Source organism: Chanodichthys erythropterus, chromosome 19 (genome assembly GCF_024489055.1).
Source record: "Chanodichthys erythropterus isolate Z2021 chromosome 19, ASM2448905v1, whole genome shotgun sequence".
Taxonomy (NCBI): Eukaryota; Metazoa; Chordata; class Actinopteri; order Cypriniformes; family Xenocyprididae; genus Chanodichthys; species Chanodichthys erythropterus.
In genome coordinates this window covers 36,691,420-36,700,156 of record NC_090239.1, presented here as the reverse complement: position 1 = coordinate 36,700,156, position 8,737 = coordinate 36,691,420, and the positions used below count along the sequence as shown (strand labels likewise).

The 8,737-nt window shown below is 38.7% G+C and overlaps 1 long non-coding RNA gene across 1 annotated transcript; it reads left to right on the top strand.

Moving 5' to 3' along the window:
• The first annotated feature begins 224 nt into the window (after positions 1-224).
• On the top strand, positions 225-3,461 carry LOC137008079 (uncharacterized). Its single transcript, XR_010892749.1, has 5 exons — positions 225-309; positions 1,482-1,538; positions 1,859-1,916; positions 2,099-2,172; positions 3,233-3,461. It is a non-coding gene; the product is annotated as an uncharacterized lncRNA (long non-coding RNA).
• Positions 3,462-8,737: the final 5,276 nt, after the last annotated feature.

Here is an 8,737-nt window from a genome sequence, read left to right as displayed (position 1 = left end):
CGCGCCTCCACAAATGTAGTGCGCGCGTGCCCACAGTATGTTGATAAGAGTGTAAAGTTAATTTTTCTGAGAGAAGAATTTATTTTTCCGAGGTGACAACGAATAAATGGCTTTTATAAAAATGTATAAAGTTAACTTTGGAAAGACGCAAAACCTTTTTTTATTGTTATGTTTACGTTAGTGCAGGTGGCCTTAGAGTTGCCATGGCAATCGGGAAAACATTCAAGCTGCTGGAGAGGACAGCGTCGACGTTTCTCCGTGTTTCTCGTCAGTTTTATAGCAATAAAGTTCAACAACTGCGTCAGATTGGTTAAGTAACATTACCCACAGTCTACTTTAAGTACTTTTGTTAATATTTTTACCTCTGTGATTATATGGTATCTTTCTTTGATCGTCTGGAATATATGTTAGCAAAATGTTATGCTAGCATAGCATAATATGTTTTAATAATACTGCGTTTAAACGTCTTGAATGCTTTATTTTATGTTTCGCTGTAGGCTATATGTTTTTATTTATAGTTTGGGTGTATTTTATTATTTTTATTTGGAGTTTTGTTCATGTTCTGTGTGTTTTTCAAAATAAATGAATTGAATTCATTTCGAGTCTGCATTCATCGTTCACAGCTGTTGGAATAGCCTTTACATTAGTTTGGGCAAATGAGGACATAAATTAGGTTAAACTACTGCATGTCCGCCCATAGAAAAATAAATAAATATAAGAATTACCAACTGATGACCAACACACAACTATTGATACACAACGTTGCCACGACGTCGCAGTTACTAACTGGCAACGTCACAAAGTTACGTTGTGGCGACTTATAGGCACCTTTCACTTTTCCGGTTGCCACGACGTAACTAGTTACGTCGCCACGACGAAAGTTTGGTCACCAAATTACGTTGCAGTTACGTAACAGTCACGTATTTTGGTTAGCTGGGGAGCAATTAAGGGCACGAAAACTGTTTATTGTATTGTGATATTATTAACTAAGAATGTAGTAAACTGAGTTGTCCCTGAACACCGTAACGACATCTCTCGTAAAGATTTGCAACTTTACAAAGTAAACAATGATCCAAAAAACACTTAGCCTCTTCGCTAATTAGCACACAAAATACCATTGGTATGCTACTTCCGCCGCCTTACCGGAAGTTGTACCCACGTTCTCTTTTATAGTAGCGCCCCGCGGAAACAGGTGGATAATGTAATATAATTTAATGACATTTTAAATTGTTTATGTAGTGTTTTAATTCAAAGTGCTTATTTAAGTGCTGCGTGACGTGTTTTAATGGGCGTGCGCGCTGAGTTGCCATAGAAACGGGCCAGCAACACCAACTGACAAGTTTAAGAACTCCGTCTCTCACTGTTATTTTTAATAATTTTATTGAGTTTAACCCCTAAAATCACACGAGAAATACACACAACGGTTGTTGACACTTTGTTACATGTAATTTACACGCTTCTGTTGAATATTTACTTCACAGAAATGGTTCCGGAGTCTTCGAAAAAGTCCGTTAGCATCTCAACCGTTTTCTGAAGAGGTAAGACCTTACCTAACTGTTACGTAACAGTTAGGCTAAACTCTTGTTTAAGTTTGGGCTTTTAACCACATCTTTATGTGTAGGTGAGTGGTTTTGATAGCTTTGTTAAGGGTTTGCCGGCAGTTTGTCAATGGTTTATTTGAAGTTGGCTAATTATTTATTTAGCTTAAAATATACGCTGTAACGTAGCCTACCGTTAATCGGTGACGTCACTTAATACACGCAGCGTGAACATTTGCTCTTTTTTTTTATTATTGTTGCTTTTTTTAAATTTGCTTTTTCTCATATTTGCTTATGACCATGCATCTGTTATATTACAGTTTAGGAAGGCTTTGGCATCCAAACATGAGTGACACTACTATGAGCAATATTAAATAGGTAAATTTAAAAACATAAATACTGATATCTTAAGAAATATATATATATATATATATATATATATATATATATATATATATATATATATATATATATGTATATCTTTTCTGCTCTGTTTTCTTTTAATAAACCTGGCACTGCATGCTAAATATTATATGACAAATTGCATGTTATGTTTCTAGATTCTTCCATGGTGAGGGCCGTGCAGCAGAATAGGAGCAGACCTCAATCATACACTAATGTTCAAAAGTCTAAGGTTGGTGCAATTTATTTATTTATTTTTTTAAAAAGAAGTCTCACCACTGCTGCGTTTATTTGATTAAAAATACAGTCAGAAAAGAAATATTGTAAAATATTATCACAATTTTAAAAATACCTGTTTTCTATGTGAATATATAGTAAAGTGTAATTTATTCCTGTGATCAAAGCTAAATTTTCAGCATCATTACTCCAGTCTTCAGTGTCACATGATCCTTCAGAAATCATTCTAATATGATGATTTGATGCTCAAGAAACATTTATGATTATTATCAATGTTGAAAACAGTGCTGATCCAGATTTTTTATGGAAACAGTGATACTATTCAAACATTTGAATATTAAGATTTTTAATTAAGAAAAAAAAGAGAATTTAATTATTTTATTAATCAAGGGTGCATTAAATTTATCAAACGTAACAGAAGACATTTACGTTGGAAAAAGATTTATATTTTTTAAAGTTTTAAATTTAGTAAATCCTGTTCATTGAACTTTCATCAAAGAATCCTGAAAAGGTATCACCATTTCCACAAAAAATGTTAAGAAGCAAACTGTTTTCAACTGTTTAATAATAAATGTTTCTTAAGCAGCAAATCAGCATATTAGAATGATTTCTGAAGGATCATGTGACACTGAAGGCTGGAGTAATGATGCTGAAAATTCAGCTATGATCACAGGAATAAATTATATATGTAATATATTAAAATAGACAACAGTTCTTTTGTGTTTTATTACTGTTTTGTATTCTTGATTAAATAAATGCAGACTTAGTAAGCAGAAGATTTTTTTTTTTTCAAGGTACCATATAACATTGCTACCTAGTGCTTATATTGCTTAAATACCATTAATTAGATGGATATGTGGTTCAAGATGCTGTGATAGGCTTCCGCCCCATGACCCTACAGACAAGTGTCACACAACAGGAGGTGACAGACAATCTAAGTTGAAACACAGATTTTATTTATAACAGTGGCACGGAACTGGATGATAATGCAGACTAGGGAGTATAACAATTCAGAGATGGATGACTTGGCTGACTGGTGATGATAATATTTGTAGGAGTGACGGTGATGACCAGGAATTGGGATGAAGCAGACGACAGATGACGGAAGACAGATGACAAGAATTCACAAAGGCAGGTAGGTACACAGGTTAGTATCGTGAAGGAGTCTGTTCATGTACGTAGAGATGAGACCAGACAAAGAAGTGCAGGTTGTGAGTGTCTTTATGGTGTGCATTGATGAAGAGGTGCAGGTGCGGTGAATCATAATTCCGGGGAGAGTGAACAAGTGGGCGGAGCTTGCTGATCTGGTGACGATGGGTTGATTGTGGTCTGAGATGGCTACAACCCCTCCTCCACGGGCGGCTCCTGACGGCCGGATGGTGTGATGACGGCCTACCTCAACCCCTAGGAGCTGGGCAATCTAGGTGTTCGGTGTGAAGAACAGCTGGATCCAATTCAATGAGGTACTCTGGCCCTGCCACCGCGTGTCGAGGGCAGCCCTGATCCTGTAGATAACTTTCTCGTTTGCGAGCTCAGGAAGAGGAAGTACCTTATTACCACCAGATTGTGTGAAGGGAGACAACAAAGGTTCAGAGTCAGGTTTGAGGAGTGGCACATGGAATGATGGTAGTGTGGTGGAAGAGCCTGTAGGTGACCTCGTTGAAATGCCTCTGCACAGTGAACGGACCTATGTAACAGGGACTCAGCTTACGGCAGGGCAGGCGGAGACGGATGTCCCATGTCGAGAGCCACACCTTCTGACCTGGTTGGTAGCAAGGGGTCTGTGTTCTTCAATTGTCAGCCTGCCTCTTGTGTCTCTGCACTGCCTGTTGGAGATGCACGTGAGCTGAGTCCCACACCCTCTCGCTCTGCTGGAACCAGTGGTTGACAGTTGGAAACTCCAAGAGCTCACCAGACCAGGGAAATAAGGGAGGCTGGTATCCAAGGATGCACTGGAATGGGGTGAGGACCTCAGGTACCGCCCAATCTCCTGGATTATCCGTTCAGTCTGCCCTTTAGTTTGCGGGTGGTAACCGGAGGAGAGGCTCACAGAAACTCCCAGGAGTTCGAAGAATGCTTGCCATACCTGTGAGATGAATTGGGGACTGCGATCTGATACAGTGTCCTCTGGTAGGCCGAAGTGGAAGAACACATTTTTGAAGAGGGCTTCTGCAGCTTCAAATGCAGTAGGTAGACCTTTCAGAGGGATGAGTTTAGAAGCTTCTGAGAAGCAATCAACGATGAAGAACACAGGTATTGTTATCAGATGGTGGAAGGTCGGTCATAAAGTCAATCCCCAGGTGTGACCATGGACGATGTGGAATAGGCAGATGAACCAGCTTCCCCTGTGGCAGTTTGCAGGGAGTGTTGGTAATAGCAAAGACGGAGCATCCGCTGATGTATCAAGAGATATCTTGAGCCATGGTGGGCCACCAGTAGCGATGACGTAAGAGCGAGAGGGTATGTTGACTACCTGGGTGTCCAGAGCCAGGAGAAGCGTGAGCTGAGTCCATGAGGGACAGACGATAGGCTGGTGGTAGGTAGAGTAGCCCCTCAGGACCTCCCAGCAGAGCAGGATCGGAGCATGTAGCTTGGGCGATTTCTTCATTGATGGACCATTGAATGGGACTGACGATCATGGCACGGAACTGGACGGGAATGCACACTGGTGAGTATCACAGTTCAGAGATGTATAAATAACTTAGCTGACTGGTAATGATAATGTCTCTTTGCATGAGTGATGGTGAAGACCGGGAACTGGGAAGCAGACGACAGAAGACAAAGGACGGGAATCCACAATGGCAGGTAAGTACACAGGTGAGTGTCATGAAGGAGTCTGTTAGTTTACGTAAAGACGAGACCAGACAAAGGAGTGCAGGTTGTGAGGGTATTTATGGTGTGCACTGATGAGGAGGTGCAGGTGCGGTGAATCAGAGTTCCGGCGAGAGTGAACAAGTGAGCGGAGTGTGTTGATCTGGTGACGATGGGTTGATTGTGGTCTGAGATGGCTGCGACTCCGTGACAAAAAGTGGTTTGGAGAGTGAATGGATGGATGAATTTGCAAGATTGCACTTTGACTTGCATTGATTTTGTTTCTCTTCTTACTGCTGTTCAGTTTTTTTCTCTTTTTTTTGTCATGTTGCATCATTATACTTGTGCTAAATCTATGTAAATTGAGAAACTAATTAAATTTTCTTTTTCTTTCTTTCCTTCCTTTTTTTTTTTTTTCTTCCTGTTACAGGATCCTACCCAGCCCCAACCATTCATCAGAAGGACTGTGAAAGCGGGAACTGTTTAAACCACCAGTGGCGGTTTCCACAGGATAGTTGTGGATGAGGGGGGTACTGATATTAACGTTGTATTCACTGTATTACACACTATAGTGTATATATAGTTTTTAATTTCACTGTGACCTTTGATTACTCAGACATGACATTAACGGATGATATTGAGGATGTTTTCAGTGATCGAGTCTCAGACAGTGTCAGGTCTTAATACTCCAGTACTTGTGCACACCCCTATTAAACACACACACACTGTATCAAGGTATGATGTATACTGCAATGATGTATAATGTAAACGCAATAAATATTTTAATCATATACTGTTTTTTTGTCAAGTGTTGTTACTTTTGGATTTTCTTCTATTATATAAACTATTAAAGAAAATTTATAGTATGATAAATGTGAGGATATTTATCTGGAAGAAATGGGGCCATAAAGAACCTTTTCATCAGTGGTTCTTTGTAAAACCTTTAAAAAGAGTTCTTTGTAGTACCAGAAAAGGTTCTTTATGGCACCAAGAAAAAAATGGTTCTTTAAAGAACCTTTCACAAAACGGTTCTTTAGGGAACCAAAAAATGTTCTTCTATGGCATCGCTGTGAAACCCCCTTTTTGGTTCTTCCTGGCACCTTTTTTTTTAAGAGTGTACTGTAATTTTATTCCAGTAATAATAATAATAATAATAAACGGAGCAATTCCAATAGGGTCCCCACACCATCGGTGCTCTGGCCCTAATAATAATAATAATAATAAACGGAGCAATTCCAATACGGTCCTCACACCATCGGTGCACGGGCCCTAATAATAATAAACGGAGCAATTCCAATAGGGTCCTCACACCATCGGTGCTCGGGCACTATTAATCATAATAAATGGAGCAATTCCAATAGGGTCCTCACACCATCGGTGCTCGGGCCCTAACTAGAAAAACTTCAATTTGAACAGAAATTAAATCATGCATGTATTATTATAGCCTATAAACTTTAATGCGCATGCGCCAAAATACTACGTCATGACGGCGCACTACTTCACCAGAGTTTGAAAAATGCACCTTCAGCCATCTTTCTGTGATCGCGATGCACAAGGCAACTTTGCTGATCAAAGAAAAAGAAAACAAAAACAGTGCACATTTGGATGACTACAGATGAGACGTGTACTACAAATAAAAAAGCAAGTAAGTATCTTGATATATGCTCACTTTATTTTTTATTTTTTCACCGTAACATAACAGTTCTTATTGCCATTAAGAGTGTAACTTGTTTAGTTTAATCGCAATATGGAGGTGAATTAATCATGTTTACCATAATTAATTTATTATTGCATTATAATAATTTCTTATATATGAATGTGATCGTGTGTGTGGGCGTGTTCAAAGAATTTGGTTGCTGAAAATATTTTAATTGAACTCTGACTTTTTAAATCATTTTAAATGACTTAAGGTTAAATTTCAAGAACCAAATTCAAAGATCTGATCTTGTAACATTCAAAGACATTTACATTTAATCCATCTAAACGCTATTATAACCACCAGTAATGTTCAATATATTACCTCCTCTAGAAATACTGCTTATAATCTATTTTTCTTTTTGCATTTGAAAAGTGAGGTGTTCAATTACTGTTTGTGTTTGTAATATGTAATATTTTTGTGCTTATCTAGTTATATATTCATTTTGTAGGATCAGTACAGATCTGTCAATGGAGATACAGTGCAAGCTGTGTGGAATCAAAGACCCGTATTGATGAGTGTTACAGATCCTCATGTTTCTGTCTGCCCCTGTGACTTGGGCTGCGTTCCAGTCCAGTTTTAGACACACACTCGCAAACTTCCCTAAACACTTCCCCTCCGGGGAATCCCTGCCGCCATTTTGAAGTGCGTTCCACTTCGCGAAGTGGACGAGGGAAGTTTATGGACAGACCCTCGATCCCTCGATTTTGACCGAGGGAGCGAGTCTACATCATATGTACACTTCAGGCAGCTTCATAACCCACAATGCAACACGATTATGACATCACCGCATATCACGTTTAATTTACTCCGACACAAACAACTCTATGATATTTTAATTATTTTTTAAAACATTTAAAACAAACATATATACATATAGAATGCTGTATTAAACAATTTTTAAGGGGACAAAATAAATAATAAATCAGCTCCATTGCGAATTCCAAGTGATGAAGGGCTTAGGACGTTCCAGTTCAGCCCATTGCAAGGTTCCGCCAGAAGTGGGCACTCGTGCAACGTAAGCAATGACGTACATCCGAGTCAACGAGACCGAGTGAAGTTAGCGAGGGAAGGGCATTTAAAAACTGAACTGGAACGCAGCCCTAGTTTCCCCGTTCTGTTAATTAGTTCATTTGATTCACCTGTGCCTTGTTAATCATCCCATCACCTTGTTTAGTTCCTTTGTTAGTCCCTTGTATATATACCCTGTGTTTCTAGTCTTGTGTTGTCCGGTATCGTTTATATTATGTTGGTGTATGTTCCATTGGATTCCTGTTTCTCCTCAAGTAAAGACTTATATTCACTCTATCTCCTCGTTGTGTGTGTTGTATACCAGCAACCGTAACAATGAGGTGATGTTACAAGTTTTGCCATTAATTCTGCCATTAATTCAGCCCACCCTGATCACACATTACAAGCTAAACACTGCCATCAACTATCCTTATAGCTTTTAAATGCTTTGAATCTTTTCTATTTGCAAGTAATACATTCTCACCTGTGCATTTACAAATCCCCATCTCATCATTATATATTTATAATGATATTATATCATTATTTTCAAAGCAAAACGCATTCTGTGTGAACACCCCCTCGATTTGCTTGGGTCTTGGGTTATTTATCTATATTTGTGTAATTGATAAAGTTATGTTTAATTCCCTGTACAGTAGGAATAATAATGTTTATAAAAATGTTCTCTATGTTTAAAGGCCAGTGTCAGTGAAGATGGTGTGGTCACTGGAATCCTGGTGTTTGTGGGAAATGTGAAAGAGCTTCTCCCAGGATTCTACTACAGTGTTGTACTGATGACTGAGGTAATTCATCTTAGGTGATGCGGTTGCGGTCAAAAGTTTACTTACACCTTGCAGAATGAACTGCTTCATCAGGGAAGTACTAAATAAAAAGACATGCAAATTTTGATCCCTTTTATTGTTAAAATTATTTTGCAGATACTGCAAGGTGTTAGGGTGATTTGCCTACAGTGGTTTAGGCTGCAGGATGGCCGAATGACTAAAGAAACGTTATCAGACAAGAAACTTATAGTTTTCTACCATCT